Here is an 18,199-nt window from a genome sequence, read left to right as displayed (position 1 = left end):
TTCTCTTCCCCTGGCTAAGTCCTCTAGCCGCGGGCATGCCACGTGCTATCAGATCTTAGCCAAAAGGCCGAGAAGCGATGCCCACAAAGGCGCGGACCGACGCGCGGGCGTTCCGCTGGCGCACAGTGGCGCAGGCCGACTCCTCTGGAGCCCGGGACCCGCGCAGCTGCCGGCCTCCCTGCAGCCAGAGGCCTGCCGCGGGACTCTGCTCCCCCTCTCTCTTGCCTGCCTGCCTGCCTTCCTGCCAGTCCCGGGTGGGGGCCCTGCTCTTTGATCTTCTGTCAACGGCCCGACAACGACCGCAGCCACAGGGGGCGCCAGCCGCCCGGCCTCCTTAGCTTAGGCCCCTCCCACCGGCAGCAGCTGTGCCCAACCGGCTGCAAGCGAAAGCCGAGCGCCAGCACCTGCGGGCAGAGGCAAGGGGCAGCTCTCTCTCGGGAGGGAGGGACGGGGACGCGCGCGCGCACGCACACACGGCTGGCTGCCTGCCTGCCTGCCTGCCTGCCGAAAAAAAAGAAAGAAAAGGTGGATATACTAAGTTTTTTGGAGGGAAAACGCCCAGCTGTCGAAAGGGGCCCGCCTGCAGGGACGGGGACGGACACACACACACGCAAGCAAGCAAGCCAGCAAGCCACGCCTGCCTCCCTGGGAAAAGGCTGAAAAACCTAAGTTTTTTGGAGGGAAAACGCACGGGAGCCGGCAGTTTCAGGTTCAGAACAATCGGGTCGCGGACACTTGTCCTCTCTTGCCAGACCATGTCTATGAAGAACTTCCCTCAGGAACCCCCCTGCCCCCCTCCACCACCGGCCTGCACATGTCCGCGCGCCTGATGTGTTCATATCCTCCACCCCAAACGAAGCGGAAGATAATTCTCACCAGGTCTCTACGAAACCTGGCGGGCAGCGGATACACGCAGGCCAGATGGAGAAGCAATGGCAACACATCCACTTTGATCACAAGTACCTTTCCGACGTACGATAGGGACCTGCTCCGCCAGAGACCTACAGTGCCTTGCGAAAGTATTCGGCCCCCTTGAACTTTTCAACCTTTTGCCACATTTCAGGCTTCAAACATAAAGATATAATTTTTTTTATTTTATGTGAAGAATCACCAACAAGTGGGACACAATTGTGAAGTGGAACGAAATCTATTGGATTTTTGAAACTTTTTTAACTAATAAAAAAATGAAAAGTGGGGCGTGCAAAATTATTCGGCCCCCTTGCGTTAATACTTTGTAGAGCCACCTTTTGCTGCGATTACAGCTGCAAGTCACTTGGGGTATGTCTCTATCAGTTTTGCACATCGAGAGACTGAAATTCTTGCCCATTCTTCCTTGCAAAACAGCTCGAGCTCAGTGAGGTTGGATGGAGAGCGTTTGTGAACAGCAGTTTTCAGCTCTTTCCACAGATTCTCGATTGGATTCAGGTCTGGACTTTGACTTGGCCATTCAAACACCTGGATACATTTATTTGTGAACCATTCCTTTGTAGATTTTGCTGTATGTTTGGGATCATTGTCTTGTTGGAAGATAAATCTCCGTCTCAGTTTCAGGTCTTTTGCAGACTCCAACAGGTTTTCATCCAGAATGGTCCTGTATTTGGCTGCATCCATCTTCCCCTCAATTTTAACCATCTTCCCTGTCCCTGCTGAAGAAAAGCAGGCCCAAACCATGATGCTGCCACCACCATGTTTGACAGTGGGGATGCTGTGTTGAGGGTGATGAGCTGTGTTGCTTTTACGCCAAACATATCGTTTTGCATTGTGGCCAAAAAGTTCGATTTTGGTTTCATCTGACCAGAGCACCTTCTTCCACATGATTGGGGTGTCTCCCAGGTGGCTTGTGGCAAACTTTAGACGAGACTTTTTATGGATATCTTTGAGAAATGGCTTTCTTCTTGCCACTCTTCCATAAAGGCCAGATTTGTGCAGTGTAAGACTGATTGTTGTCCTATGGACAGACTCTCCCACCTCAGCTGTAGTTCTCTGCAGTTCATCCAGAGTGATCATGGGCCTCTTGGCTGCATCTCTGATCAGTCTTCTCCTTGTCTGAGCTGAAAGTTTAGAGGGACGGCCAGGTCTTGGTAGATTTGCAGTGGTCTGATACTCCTTCCATTTCAAGATGATCGCTTGCACAGTGCTCCTTGGGATGTTTGAAGCTTGGGAAATCTTTTTGTATCCAAATCCGGCTTTAAACTTCTCCACAACAGTATTACGGACCTGCCTGGTGTGTTCCTTGGTCTTCATGATGCTCTCTGCGCTTTCAACAGAACCTTGAGACTATCACAGAGCAGGTGCATTTATACAGAGACTTGATTACACACAGGTGGATTCTATTTATCACCATCAGTCATTTAGGACAACATTGGATCATTCAGAGATCCTCGCTGAACTTCTGGAGTGAGTTTGCTGCACTGAAAGTAAAGGGGCCGAATAATTTTGCACGCCCCACTTTTCATTTTTTTATTAGTTAAAAAACTTTCAAAAATCCAATAGATTTCGTTCCACTTCACAATTGTGTCCCACTTGTTGGTGATTCTTCACATAAAATAAAAAATTTATATCTTTATGTTTGAAGCCTGAAATGTGGCAAAAGGTTGAAAAGTTCAAGGGGGCCGAATACTTTCGCAAGGCACTGTAACTTCTGGCTCACCTTCCTCATTTTGATCTCCCAATTCAGGCCCGCCGAGTCATGTATGTGGAACAAAACACCCAAGATTTTGACCGGGCCTACTGCTAGTGTGAGGCCCCCGGTTACATCCTGCCTATCCCTCCATCTGCCAAGAAATTTAACTGTGCATTTACTTTTATTCAGAAATGCACCGGTGCTAACTGTTAGGTCATCCGCAAGTCTCAGAACTCGATCAAGACTTCTGTCAGTGGTGAGGAACAGGGTTACATCATCAGCGTAAGCTGCGACTTTCGCCTGCCTTCCACCACTGCCTGGGACCACCACCCCTTCAACAAGGGGGTCACTGCGCATCCGATGCAAAAAGGGCTCTACATACAGAACATATAATAGAGGAGACAAGGGGCACCCCTGTCTCACACCACACGCAATTGGTATTCCAATACCCAGCCGACCATTGATGCAGACCCTTGTAATCACTCCATTATATAAAACCTGGATCCACCTTATAAAGATCTTTCCTAGGCCCATTCTCCCCAACACCGCCCAGAGGAAAGAATGGTTAACCCTGTCAAACGCCTTATTCTGATTTAAGCTTACGAGCATCAGCTCTAAACCCCTGTCTTCCACCCACTCAACGACGTCCCTAATAAGCTGGAGATTCCACGAGATCTTTCTGCCCTCCACACTACATGTCTGGTCACGGCCTACCGGATCAGGCATCACCTTCCTCAGCCGTCTACCCAACGCTCTAGCCAAGATCTTATAATCCATGCAGAGCAGTTGGATTGGCCTCCAGTTATCCAGATCCTCCTTCTCACCCTTCTTATAGACCAGGGACAAAACCCCCGTCCTCATTGTCCTACCGAGGTCCCCAACCCTCAGGATTTCCTCATAGACCTCTATCAGCATGGGCTGCAGAAGGTCCCAGAAGGTTATGTAAAACTCTATTGGTAGCCCATCAAATCCTGGAGCTGTACCTTTCTGCAGTCCCGCCATCGCTTCTCTTATCTCTGCAGCTGTCAGGCGTGTCTCCAAGCTAACTTTATCAATGGTCTTTCTCTCTAAGCCGGCTAACCATTCTTCCCACCGTCCCTTGTCCACCGGTTTCTCTGAGAACAGAGTTCTGTAGAACTCTGAGGCACACCTCAACATACCTTCGTTGTCTCTAGTTATTGCCCCGTCTTTTTGCCTTAGGCCCTCGAAATGGGTTCTTGTCTGCCTCGCGCGAACAGATCCGAAGAACTGAGCTGTGCATTTCTCTTCACCTTCCAACAGAGTACCTTTCAGCCGGAAGAGAAAATCCTTTGCCCGCTCAGACCAGAAATTTTTCAGTCTGAGCTTTATCTCAGCCGCCCGCTCGGCGTCAAAGGATCCCCCCCGGTTGAAAACCACATATAGGTCCTCTAACTCTCTTTGCCATTCACTCAGTTCCCTTCTTTCAGCCACCCTTCTATGCCGACAGTACTTAATCGAGTTCCTAGCCACCGCCTTCTTGCAGGCTTCCCACCAGCACACTGCAGTCGGGAACCTCCACCTACTTGTTTGGAAACTCTCAAGCAGCGCAACTATCAAACTTCGATAGTCCGCCTCCAACAACACTTTCGTGTTTAGTTTCCAATAATTTGCTCTGGAACCCAAAGCATCCGATATCAACTCAACGGATATCAACAAGTGGTCCGAGAACCACACCGGAGTTATCTTCTCGGCACGTACCGACCCCTGTAGGGTGGTAAAAATATAATCTAGGCGTCTAAAAACATCTCTTCCATTGCTCCAAGTATGGAACCTGGGAGCCTGGCTAGAGCCCTTATGGCTGTCTTTCAGCTGGAAACGGTTAACCATTTCATTCAAACCACGCACTCCAGCCCCCCTCGCATCGCTCAGATCCATATTTCACCCCCTAACACCACAGCCCTATTGGTGAATAAGTGTGGCTCTAAATCTTTTAAAAAGCCTGCCTGCAGCCGCCTCTCAGCGGGTGCGTAGACAGCTATCAGCCGCACCTTAAGGCCTTCCCACACACCGTCCACTACTAACAGTCGCCCGGGAACTACGGAGTTGACCTCACTCACCGAGAAACTCGGGGTCCCACATAGGATCCCCACACCCGACGAGTGCACGCCACCCACACTCCACCAAGACTCCCCCTTCACCCATTCATTCTTAAACACATTCACATCATCATTCGAACCCAGGTGAACCTCCTGCAAGAAACAAAAGCCGAATTGGCGCTCAGAGAGGTCTTTAAAGACGCCAATTCGCTTCGATTTGTCTTTTAGCCCTCTGGCATTTACTGTACATACAACACGACTCATGTTGGGTCAAAGGGGGTCTGCAGCGGTGATTCCTCACCCACACTAAACTCCGACCTTTCCGTGCCCACAGAATCCGGAGCGCTCTCCGCCTCCCCGGAGAACTGCGAGGACCCCTCCCCCGAGGATGACGAACTTACCTCGGGATCCTCGGAGTCAGAGAGGTGAGCCTCCTTTTCCTCCCCAGTCTGTTCTAGACCTCCGGTGCTTCCCCCCTCAGGATCGCCACCAGCCATACCTTGACCCGGAGGAATGGGGTCCTCGGAAACCGTAACACCAGTAGATTCCTCCATCAAATCCGACTCCCTCTGTTGGCCCTCTCCCTCCCCTCCCTCTACCTCCCCCACCCCACTCTCCTCCACTACCCCTCCCTCGCCAACCTCCTCCCCCCACCCCTTCTCCACACTCACTGATTCTTTCACAACATTTTTCTTTTTCTTTTTCCTCTTTTTTACAACACCTTTTTTTTTTATTAGAAAAAAGTTCAAACCATAGTGTCATAAAAACAGTCCTACACTAACACCCCCCTAATGTCCCGTGCACAAGTCCTTCCACCGCTCTCTTGCGGCATCAAACCCCCACTTCTGAATGTCCCATTTGACCCTCCTGGCCACCTCCTCCTTCACCCTCTTCAAGATCCCAGACGCAGGTTTCTCCACTCCATGCTTCACTAGATCCGTCCGGGCATCCCACAGGAAGGCCTTGACCAGGCTAATCAGGATGACCACTTGCGAAATCGGGGAATCGGGGCTTACCTGCGCAAAAAAGGTCCCGCACGATCTCCACACCCTCTGGGCGAAGGCACACTCCCAGGAAACGTGGCTCACCGTCTCCTCACCTGCACAGCCATGTCGCGGGCACAAACTCTGTTTAGAGAGCCCGTGCGCATGCATAACGGCCCTGACTGACATACGACCCCACACGCAGAGCCAGTTCAAGTCTTTGAGCTTATTGTCCAGCCCTTTTGGCTGGACCCGCTGCCAGATGTTCCTGGACACACCCGGGATTGCCGGCTTTCCCTCTGTCTTCACCATCACATACATCGTCCGATGGTTCAAGGACCGTGTTCCCTCTCTTACCTCCGGGTGTGCCCGCAGCCACCGCACCGCGTGGCGGTAGTGCAGCGGGAGCCGCTCCGCTTTAGGGGTCGTGTTGGTCCACACCGTCAGGTGCCGCATGCTGGCCGCCAGCCACAGACTCACAAACCGGCTGCACAGGTGGGCCGGGTTGTCGTCTAGGACCGTGCACAGGCTCGCTACAAAGGTGCAGTCCAACTTCGCTGGGAAGTCCAGAATCTCCCTACCCCCTTCGGCCAGGGGCCTGTACATGTCACACCTTTTGACCCGCTCATAGGTGTGACCCCAGACGAAGTTGAAAATGCACCTTACCAGATCTCTCCTGTTCCGGACCGGTAGGGGGTACACTACCGCCAGGTGGAGAAGCAGAGGCAGGATTTTTATCTTCAGGACCAGCGCCTTCCCAATCCAGGTCAGCGATCTTTGCTGCCAAAGGCCCAGCTTCCGGTTGACTTTCCGGAACCTGGCCTCCCATTTGAGACTTCCGGGATCTGTAGAATGGAAGCTCACGCCTAAGATCTTCAGCGGCCCAGTCGTATGTGACAGACCGCCGAAGTCCCTCGGCTCGCTCGGCCAGGTCCCGAATACCTTTACCAGGCTCTTGGCCCTGTTCAGTCGGGCGCCGGTACCTTTAGAGAAATCCTCGACAATGCTGAGAGCCCTTCCCAGGCCGCCTTCAGAGCCCAGGAAGAGCGTGACGTCATCTGCGTATGCCGCGATCTTCCCCATCTGCCCTCCTCCACCTGGCACCGGGATCCCATCCACCTCCGGGTCCCTCCTGAGCTGGTCCAGGAGGATCTCGATGAAGATCACGTACAACAGGGGCGAGAGAGGACAGCCTTGTCGCACACCACACCGCACTGGAATACGCTTACCCAACGCTCCGTTGACGCATACCCGGGATGTCGCTCCGTTGTACAAGGTCTGGATCCAGACGACAAACCTGTCCGGCAGACCCTTCCTCTTCAGGAGTGCCCACAGAATCTCATGATGAACCCGGTCAAAGGCCTTGGTCTGGTCCAGGCTCACCAGCATGAGCGGCAGGCCTCTGTCTTCTACCCACGCTATGACGTCGCGGATCAGCTGCAGGGTCCAGCTGATCTTACGGCCTGCCACGCCACGTCTGGTCAGCCTTCACCAAGGCCGGCATCACTGCTCTCAGGCGGCCACCCAGCACCCTGGCCAAGATCTTATAGTCAGTACACAGGAGCTGAATTGGCCGCCAATTGCCCAGGTCTGCCTTGTCACCTCCCTTATGAATGAGGGAGATGACACCGATCTTCATGGTGGAACCGAGCCCATCACGATCCAGCACCTCGTTAAACACCCGCACCAGAAACGGCTCTAACTGGTCAAAAAAGGTAAGGTGGAACTCGGTCGGTAGACCGTCTATGCCAGGGACAGTGCCCTTCTTCATACCCAACAGGGCAGATCTGATTTCTGCCCCTGACACTGCCCTGCCCAATGCAGCGGGGTCGTCTACCGCCGTCTCCACTCCATCCAGGAGCCTGCTCCTGATACCGGCGTCGGTCTCCTTTTCCTCAAACAGGGTGCTGTTATATTCTGTGGCACACTCCAACATCCCGGGTATGGAAGTGGCTACAGACCCGTCCGTTCTCCGAACGCCTTCAAAGGATCCTCGTTCTTGTTGCCTCCTCACGGCGCTGAAGAAATGGGATGAGCAGCTTTCATCATTCTCCCTCCAAACTCCCCATAACCTGAAGAAAAAATCCTTAGCTCCCTGCAGCCACTTACCCCTAAGCAGGCTCTTGATCTGGGCGATCTTCATGCCATCGTAAGCGCCCCCTTGGTTCAGCTGAGCATACAGTGCCTCGAGTTCCTCCTGAAGCTTGGCGCACTGGCGTTCCTCCAAGCTTCGGCGGACCCTGCAATACTTCTTTGTCACCACCGAGATGGTGCGCTTGCAGGACTCCCACCAGTGCACCGCCGAACTGAAGGCTTCCCTCCTCTCCGCACATTCTCTCAGCACTGTAACGACCTTCCTCCGGTATCTCGCCTCTTGCAAGACTTGCCTGTTCAATTTCCAGTAACCAGTCTGGAAACGAGGGTCCTCAACACCAAAGGAAACCGTCAGCATGTGGTGATCTGAGAACCAAGTAGGGGTCACTTGCCTGCTTAGGGTCGTCCAGCTCGCCGAAGTAAGGACGTAGTCCAGCCTCCTGAAGGTTCCCCTTCCGTTGTCCCAGGTGTGGTGTGCAACATTCTGGAATCCGTCCCGCAAGCCGTAATCTGCAATCATGGACCTGAATCATGCTCCAGATCTTTAAGGAAGGAGCCCTGCTGTCGCCTGTCCGCCGGGACGTACACGCCAATCAGTCTAGTCCGCACTCCATGCCGGGTCCCATCGACCACTAGCAGGCGCCCGGGGACCACAGAGCTGACCACCTGTGCCACAAATCCTGGGGAACCACACAAGATGCCCACGCCAGAGGAGTTCACCCCTCCAACGCTCCACCATGAGGGTCCTTTTGTCCACTCCTTCTTGTATGCAATCACATCTTCGTGGTCCTTCAAATGGGTCTCCTGCAAAAAACAAATGTCTACAGATCTTTGGGATAAATACCGAAAAACTCCTGTTCGTTTTTCCCGGTTTCGCAGACCTCTCACATTAGCCGTGGCCACTGCGAGAGTCATGGCTGCTCCGGGGAACTGTCGCTCTCCATGCCCTCGCTGGAGCTAGAGCCAGATGGATGCTCTGCCCCTGCTGTACTGACCGAACTCTCGGTGTCTGTCTCCTCCACGCAGGCGGCCGACAAGACTGGACTCAGAGCCACCTCCATTTCCGAGACGAGATCGGGCCCGGGATCGGGAATGAATCCTGGGCTGGAAATAAGGCCGGGCCCAGAACCAGGCCCGCGGTCAGGGTTGGGGTCGGGGTCAGGGTCGGGGGGACGGGATTAAGGTTGGGGCTAAAGCCCTGGTCAGGGTCAGACCGGAGCGAATCGCGGTCCGGGGTAATGACCTGGCATGTTACCACGGGGCTCCCATCACCTGAAAGGTTCTGCACAACAGAGAAGGGACCCCGTACCCCAACTCTGTCTCCCTGCCCAGGGGGAAGGGAACCTGCGGTGCCTCCCAGCTCCTGGTCATCCCGCGTCGCCTCTGGAACTGCTCCCTCCTCCATCTCTTCCTGGTCTGCCATCACCTCCTGCTCTGGCGCCATCGCCTGGCCTGCCTCCGTCTCTGGGACCAGCTCTGCCTCCTCATAATACTCCCTGGACGTCTTCTTCTTCTTATCGCCCATCTCCGCCTGTCCCTTGCCCGCCTGCGACCTCTTCCTGTTTTTCTTCACCGTCACCGGCATGTGGAGGATCCCCCCCCTCCTCCTCACCTGGCTCTGGATCTGCGGGTGGTCCTGCATCTGCTGCGGCGGGTGTAACTTTTACGGCATCCGCCCAGCTCCGTACCTCCCCTTCTCCTACCCGTGATGGCCCTTCCTGTGGGTCGGCGTCTCCCTCCTCTTGTTGCCTCCCCTTCCCCTTCCCCTTCCCTTTCCGTTTCTGCCTTACCACCACCGTCCATTCGGTGTCCTTCCTGGCTTCTCCAGGGCCTCCTCCACCGCCATCCTGATGTCCTTCCTCGCTGTCCCCCGCCTCACTGCCCTCTGACTCCGTCTCTTCCCCTGCCAGCCCCGCTGGGTCATAGATGGCTCTGGCAAACTCAGCGTTCCTAAGAAGGCAGCTGCGGTACAAGTGGCCGGTGTTGCCACACAAGGAACACTCCTTAACCGGGCAGTTACGTGCCTGATGACCCCGCTTATGGCACTTCCTGCATTCTGTTGCATTGCACTCAGCCTCCCGATGCCCGGACTCCCGACACTTGCGACAAAACGGCGGCTGATTCCCACAAAAAAGGTACCCCCTACCTGGACCAATCGCAAAAGTGGCAGGCGGGTGGGCAAAACCATCCCTGCTTCTATTGTCCGGCCGCAACTCGACGTGGTACTGCCTCTTCCCCGTCCAAACCTTATACGGGTCCATGATCACCCGTGGAGGCTCCAACACATCGACGTACCGGCGAAGAAAGGTCGTGACATCACTGTCAGGGACAAAGGGATCAAACATGTGCAGGATCACTGACCTTTCGTTGTTGCTTTGCAAACCCACGCACTTATAATTTGCAAGCCCGCCACTTTCCATTGCCTTCGCGATCTTCTCTGAAGCGCTGCGATGTCCTTTCTCCTCCACAAACGAGAGATCCATATAGCGTTGCACCCGATTCCCCTGCAAGCACTTAATCTCCGTTACTTCCAGATCCAAGATCCCGAAGAGGATCTCCCCTTCAAAAACGTCCCTCCCCGGCATCTCCCCATCCGCTTTCCAAATGAAGCGGATGGTCTTCCGGATAATGGGACCCTCCTCCGCCTTCCTTGCTGCCCCGGGGTTCGCAGCCATGGTTGCGCAGCTTTTTCGGCTGCCGAAGCAGCCTACTCACCGAACCCGGGGTCCGCAAGAGTCCAAACGTCCAATCCAAATAACGAAATCCAGAAACCGTCATCCAGGCACAATCCGGGGTCCAAATCCAGCAAATCCAACAGCGCAGTCTCCTCCAAGCAGTCTCCTCTTCGGTCTTCCCTTCACGGTCTCTTGGTGTTCCCCCAGCCGCGGTCAAGCCACGTACTAGGGATCGCAGCCAAAAGGCCGAGAAGCGATGCCCACAAAGGCGCGGACCGACGCGCGGGCGTTCCGCTGGCACACAGTGGCGCAGGCCGACTCCTCTGGAGCCCGGGACCCCTGCAGCTGCCGGCCTCCCTGCAGCCAGAGGCCTGCCGCGGGACTCTGCTCCCCCTCTCTCTTGCCTGCCTGCCTGCCTTCCTGCCAGTCCCGGGCGGGGGCCCTGCTCTTTGATCTTCTGTCAACGGCCCGACAACGACCGCAGCCGCAGGGGGCGCCAGCCGCCCGGCCTCCTTAGCTTAGGCCCCTCCCACCGGCAGCTGCTGTGCCCAACCGGCTGCAAGCGAAAGCCGAGCGCCAGCACCTGCGGGCAGAGGCAAGGGGCAGCTCTCTCTCGGGAGGGAGGGACGGGGACGCGCACGCACACACGCCTGCCTGCCTGCCTGCCTGCCTGCCTGCCGAAAAAAAAGAAAGAAAAGGTGGATATACTAAGTTTTTTGGAGGGAAAACGCCCAGCTGTCGAAAGGGGCCCGCCTGCAGGGACGGGGACGGACACACACACACACACACACGCAAGCAAGCAAGCAAGCCACGCCTGGCTCCCTGGGAAAAGGCTGAAAAAACTAAGTTTTTTGGAGGGAAAACCCACGGGAGCCGAAAAGGGGGCCGGCCTGCTTGCCCAGAGAGTCGAGACGCGGGAAAGCGCACAGAGGGAGCACGGGAACGGAGAGGGCGAGAGAGAGACAGACACAGAGACACACAGATGGACGAGGGACGAGACCCGAGAAGAAGGAGCTCCAGTCCACTTCGCTTGCTTGCTCGCTAGCTAGCTACGTCTGTCTTTTCACCGCTGAGAGAAGGTGGTGCACCGCTCCCGGAGGCGCTGCAATACCGGGCCGATGCGTGGAGAGGACGGAGCAAGCTCCTGATCCAGCTCCCTGTTCCAAAAATCCGTTTAATATGTGGTCCCCCGATGGGGGACGTATCAGATATTAAACTGATAAGAACAGATTTTTTTTTTTATTATGAAAATACAAAACCAAAATCAAGTACGGGGGTCAATACATAGAACACCAAACAAACCAATCAGTGTACATCCGAGTTAGAACCTAACGAAATCAAACCCTTCCATTTATCTTTAGCTCCGTGGAACTTCCATCTTAAAATGTCTCTTTTAACCCGGGCTTTTTATTCACTATAGACTCCCCAATATACATCTCGATCTCTCTTTTTCATACCATCCCTAATTTGAGCACATCTTGCAGACCACAAAAAATGTTTAATGATACTAATCACCAGCCATAACACCCAATCTGCTGTTCCTTTCCGTTCTGTACCTTTCCACGCAAACATGACTTTCTCACTGGTTAATAAAAACCCTGGTTGTATACACGTCAGGAATTGTTGACATTTATCCCATACTTGTTTCGCTGTCACACATTCCCAGAACACGTGCTTTATTGTTTCAGTTTCTTCACACTCTGAATATGGGCAATGTTTGGTTTTGGTGAGTTTGTCTAAACATCACCTCCCTTACTGGGAGGCGATTCCACACACACAACCAATTTAAGTCTTTGTAACTGCAATCCAATTCTTTTGGCTGGACCCTTATCCAATTCTCTTTCTTCTTCCCTATCAAAGCCATGCCTGGTTGCTCATTGACCAGATTGTAAAGGGCCTTTTGCTGTACACAAATAATCTCATCTTTCCCCTCTGGGTGGTTTTTCAACCATTTCCCTGCATGATTATAATACCAGGGAGTTACGTCAGCTTTGGGACCTGTGTTACTTATTGGTCGTAGTCGTGGCATAGTCCAACTAAACCATAGCCGAACAAAATACTGGCTCTTATGCATCACATCCGTTTTCAAAGCTCTACACAAACAGGAAACAAAGATATCATCTAATTTAAGGGGGATGTTGGGTACATCCCGCCCTCCCTCCTCTATTTTCCTATACATGTCAACCCTACGGATATACTCATACTTATTGCTCCAGATGAAGGTAAACACAGATCTTATTACCTCTTTCCTAAGTGATGGAGGTAACGGAAAGACATACGCTAAAAACACTAGAGCCGATAAGCCATCTGATTTTACCACCATTATCTTACTCGAGTAAGACAATTGTACATTTTTCCAACGACCCAGTTTAATCTTTAAGAAATTTATTTTCTCTTTCCAGTTCAAATGTCCCGATCCACGTATAGCGAAATTCACCCCCAATATCTTAATTGGCCCGGGCACTAACGTCAGTCCACCAATTGTTTCCTTCCGAGTCTTCCAAATTCCGAAATATTTCATTTTACTTTTGGCGGTATTAATCTTAGCCCCCGTTACTTGCCCAAAAGAATGACAAGCCTCGATCGCTCTTAAAAGTCCCATGTCTGAATCCAGCATCAAGACTACATCGTCAGCATAGGCAGCTAGCTTCGCTTGCTGGCCCCTACTGCCTGGGATCATTATACCGTTTATTTCTTTGTGCTTACGAATCATCTCTAACAAAGGCTCCAGATAGATTACATATAATAACGGGGACAGCGGACATCCTTGTCTCACCCCCTTCCTTATGTCGATAAAATCCCCTAGAAAGCCATTGATATTGACACGGGTACCATCATGAGAATATAACTGTCACAACCAACCAATAAATTTGCCTCCAAACCCGAACCTTCCCAGAACTTTCCATAAAAACTCATGGCTTACCCTGTCAAAAGCCTTCTCTTGATCAAGGCTTACTAAAATCAGGGGCAAGTGTCTATCTTCTACCCAGCTAATCGTGTCTCTGATTAGGTGTAAATTACATAACAAAGACCTTCCCTTCACACCACATGTCTGATCATTTCCGATAATTTCAACTAAAACCTCACGTAATCTTAAACAAAGAATTTTAGCTAAGATCTTATAATCTGTTGTCAAAAGTTGAATTGGTCTCCAATTCCCTAAACAGGTCTTATCCCCTTTTTTATGTAACAGAGACAAAACACCGGTCTTCATTGTTGGTCCTAGATCGTCCCCACCCAGTATACCTTTGTAAACCACCAACAATGCGTTCTTGATTAAGGGCCAAAAGGTTTCATAGAATTCAACCGGAAGTCCATCTAGTCCGGGAACTTTATTCCTCCCTAAGCTATGAAGTGCTATTTCAACTTCCTCAAGAGTCAAATTCTCTTCTAGTTTCATCCTACTCCCTTCTGAGATCTTAACCTGTAATACGCTCAAACCATCTATGTTTCCTGAGACTGGTTCTTCCCTAAAAAATTCTTTATAAAATTTAGTGGCTTCCTCCACCATCTCCCTAGCCCCCATAGTGACACCACCGTCCTTTCTCTGAATGCCCTCAAATACCATCTTTTTTTGGTCCTTCCGGACCATTTTGAAAAGGCACGACAGATTCCCTTCGCTGCAATCAAAAGAGAAATTCTTTAATCTAAATAGGAAGCTTCTGGCTTTCTCCATATACTGAGTTTTTAACTCACACTTAAGTTTGCGAATTCCCTCCCTGTCTATTCCCATCCCACTACCCCTCTTTTCGTACATATCTTCCAATTTGTGTTGTAAGTTAGAAATTCCTTCCCTCTCTTTCTTCATCCTACGCCTGCAATACCTAATTGTTTCCCTCTTTATACGTCTTTTAACATCCTCCCACCAATCTATAATATTATCATAGAGAAACCTTCTCACCTCCCACTTTTTCCAACACGAAGTAATCAATTGTTTATAATCATCTTCTGTTAAAATCTTAGTATTCAGTTTCCAAAACCCAGAACCATAACAAACCTTGTCGCCCTTAAAAACCACCTTAACCAGATCGTGGTCTGAAAACCAAGCTGGAATGACTGAAGATGAAATAACTTCCAAACTTCTTGATAGGAAAACATAATCAAGCCTTTTATCTACGCCTTGGCTGTTGCTCCAAGTCGGTCTTTTATCTTCTCCACAGCCTTGCTTCACACTGTCTATGAGATCGGAATTAGAAAACAAAGAACAAATTTTCCTTGTCCCCACCGACTTGGTACTAGAAAGATCCACATTCAAATCACCACCCAAAATAATCTTCTTATTAGTCATTAATAAAGGCTCTAGTACTGTGAAAAAATCTTTCCTTAGCATTCTTTGTGCAGGAGCATACACGTTGATTAATCTCAAACTATCCCTCCCTATTTGTCCATCCACCACTAGCACTCTACCTGGGATAACAACAAAAGAATTAATCAAATTAAAACCTTCATTCCCAATAAGTATTCCTAGTCCAGCCGAATGAACTCCGCCGGAGCTCCACTTTGAGGCCTTCTCTCCCCACATTTTGGAGAGACGTTTACTATCCCCCTCACCCTTAACGTGAACTTCCTGTAAAAAATAAGTCTGCTCTCAAACCCTGCAAGAAATCAAAAACTGCAACTCTCTTGTCATACTTCCTAAGTCCCCTCACGTTAATAGTACAGATGGATAGACTATCCATTGGGACTAAGTAAATTTTCAAAATCGCTGTTCCCTTCTATACTTGCTAATGGCTCTGGAGTAAAACCTCCGACAGAGCTAACTGGACTTGTTATCATAAAAGAAGGGATTGACAAATTCCCTGGAGAACAAGTCTCCATGGTTGTCTCCTCGACAACCTGGCCAGAAGATTCTTCCGACCTCTCTTCCTCCCCCTTCCCTTCACCTTCCCCCTCTCCTACCCCCTCCTGCTTTTTACCTAACTCCTCCCCCCCTTCCTTCCCCTCTTTCTCCTTCTCCTTCTCCTGAATTACAGGCGGGGACTCATGCTCAATGAAACTCTGAAGGGACAGTCCCAGCTCAAACAATGTGGAAATCCCTTCCTTGCTTCTCTTCTCTCCATGAAGGTCCAACTCGTCATTGGAGCTGACTCTTACCCGTTTTGTAACTTCCCCTGCAGATTCATAAAAACTTGACCTTTGAGACCTTTTCTTTTTTTTCTTCCTCCTAGGGTCAGTAGACTTTCTGATCCCTGTCTCCACCTTACTGGGCCCAGCTGTCGCCCCCACATCATCTCCTGAACCACAAACACTCTCACATTCACTCTCCTTATCATTCAAACCATCCTCACCTTCATCCTCCTTACTCGAGGAAACAAATTCCTCTAACCCTTTCCCCTTACTTGTACTGGGTCCCTCCTCTTCATCGGAGGATGACAGAACATTGTAACGATTTGTCCGTCTCAAAGGATTCCCTCCCCTCCCCAAACTTTTCACTACTCCTCCCCCCCGCTTTCTCCGAGACCCCACTGTCGCCCACTCGCCAGGGTCAGCTCTTTCCACCTCAGTCCCCCAGTTGTCCCTTTCCGGAAGTCCAGGTTCTGCCTTTGCTGGTAAAGGTATCTGTCCCTCTCCAATCGCTATGTCTCCACCTGATCTAGCCGCTTTCCCTCCTTTTGCAGGTTCTTCAGCCACCCGAGACGCCATGGGCCGTCGCCAGACATCCGCTGCACCACCATCTGTATCCTTGGCAGGTAAGTTTTTTTCTTTGACGATTTCCGCAAAACTTCTGGCCCTTTTTACACAGTCTTTAAAGACATGCCCTGTAGTCCCACAAAGATTGCACATTAGGGCGCTATTGCAATCTTTCGCTAGGTGTCCCAGCTTCCCGCACCTCCTACAGGCTACTTCCCTGCATTCAGACTGAAAAGGTCCATGCCCACCACAGTTCCTACATGTTAATGGTTGACCAGGGTAGTACATATAGCCGCGGTTTGCCCCGATGGAGAAAAAGGCGGGCGGATGCAATAGTCCCCCTTCTGCCCCGGGGTTAGACCTCAGGCGAACTGCATATGATCTTTTCCCTGTCCAGTATCCTTCTGCGTCGATTATCTTCCTGCCTGCACCCTGCACGTCAACAAACCGCCTCAAAAACGTAATAATGTCCTCCTCCAGCACACGAGGATTATACAAATGCACAGTCAGAGTGTGTAGCTCTCTTGCAAACAACGGTTCGATGTGAAACTTATCGAGAGGCACCTGATCTTTTAAACTTTGGGTCTTGGCCAAAAACTCATCACAGAGGTTACTGGAATGCAGAGTGATTTCGTACGTGCCCTTCCAATAAAAGTCCTGCAGGCATAAAATGTTTTCCTTCTTGACGCCCAAGATTTTACCCAAAATGGCTTTCTCAAAGACACTCCTAACCATCCAACCTTCTCTGTCTCCTTCCTCTTTCAGGACAAACCGCATTGTGTCCTTCATCTGTCCCTCACGGGACAATGAAGGTCCGGCCGCCATCCCCGACGCCATCCTACCGGTTCCAGATGTCATCTGGGAGCCCCACCTTCACCCCCTGGGCTCAACCAAGAGCGATGCCAGTGGTGGCTCGACGATGTTCCCCCGCAGATGTTCCTCCAAAGGACTGGACTCCTCCACCGGTAGCATCTCCTTCCCTCCAAGTCGTCTCCCCAGCAACCGTCCACCGCTCCGCCGCCGCCGCCCTTCCCGTACTTTTGGCAAGCCGTCAGACCGCGGTCAAGCCACGTATCCTCAGATCTTGGCCAAAAGGCCGAGAAGCGATGCCCACAAAGGCGCGGACCGACGCGCGGGCGTTCCGCTGGCGCACAGTGCCGCAGGCCGACTCCTCTGGAGCCCAGGACCCGCGCAGCTGCCGGCCTCCCTGCAGCCAGAGGCCTGCCGCGGGACTCTGCTCCCCCTCTCTCTTGCCTGCCTGCCTGCCTTCCTGCCAGTCCCGGGCGGGGGCCCTGCTCTTTGATCTTCTGTCAACGGCCCGACAACGACCGCAGCCGCAGGGGGCGCCAGCCGCCCGGCCTCCTTAGCTTAGGCCCCTCCCACCGGCAGCAGCTGCGCCCAACCGGCTGCAAGCGAAAGCCGAGCACCAGCACCTGCGGGCAGAGGCAAGGGGCAGCTCTCTCTCGGGAGGGAGGGACGGGGACGCGCGCGCGTGCACGCACACACGCCTGGCTGCCTGCCTGCCTGCCTGCCTGCCGAAAAAAAAGAAAGAAAAGGTGGATATACTAAGTTTTTTGGAGGGAAAACGCCCAGCTGTCGAAAGGGGCCCGCCTGCAGGGACGGGGACGGACACACACACACACACGCAAGCAAGCAAGCAAGCCACGCCTGGCTCCCTGGGAAAAGGCTGAAAAAACTAAGTTTTTTGGAGGGAAAACCCACGGGAGCCGAAAAGGGGGCCGGCCTGCTTGCCCAGAGAGTCGAGACGCGGGAAAGCGCACAGAGGGAGCACGGGAACGGAGAGGGCGAGAGAGAGACAGACACAGAGACACACAGATGGACGAGGGACGAGAGACGAGAGACGAGACCCGAGAAGAAGGAGCTCCAGTCCACTTCGCTTGCTTGCTCGCTCGCTAGCTAGCTACGTCTGTCTTTTCACCGCTGAGAGAAGGTGGTGCACCACTCCCGGAGGCGCTGCAATACCGGGCCGATGCGTGGAGAGGACGGAGCAAGCTCCTGATCCAGCTCCCTGTTCCAAAAATCCGTTTAATATGTGGTCCCCCGATGGGGGACGTATCAGATATTAAACTGATAAGAACAGATTTTTTTTTTATTACAAAATTACAAAAAATACAT

At 52.1% G+C, this 18,199-nt stretch overlaps 2 non-coding genes across 2 annotated transcripts; both read right to left on the bottom strand.

Annotated features, from left to right (window-relative positions):
- Window positions 1-11,509: 11,509 nt before the first annotated feature.
- On the bottom strand, window positions 11,510-11,695 carry LOC148647609 (U2 spliceosomal RNA). Its single transcript, XR_015926894.1, has one exon. It is a non-coding gene; the product is annotated as a U2 spliceosomal RNA (small nuclear RNA).
- A 6,317-nt stretch (window positions 11,696-18,012) lies between these two features.
- LOC148647608 (U2 spliceosomal RNA) lies at window positions 18,013-18,199 on the bottom strand. Its single transcript, XR_015926887.1, has one exon. It is a non-coding gene; the product is annotated as a U2 spliceosomal RNA (small nuclear RNA).

Source organism: Lepisosteus platostomus, chromosome 15, assembly GCF_059453375.1.
Source record: "Lepisosteus platostomus isolate fLepPlt1 chromosome 15, fLepPlt1.hap1, whole genome shotgun sequence".
Classification (NCBI taxonomy): domain Eukaryota; kingdom Metazoa; phylum Chordata; class Actinopteri; order Semionotiformes; family Lepisosteidae; genus Lepisosteus; species Lepisosteus platostomus.
This window is presented reverse-complemented; position numbering and strand designations above follow the sequence as displayed.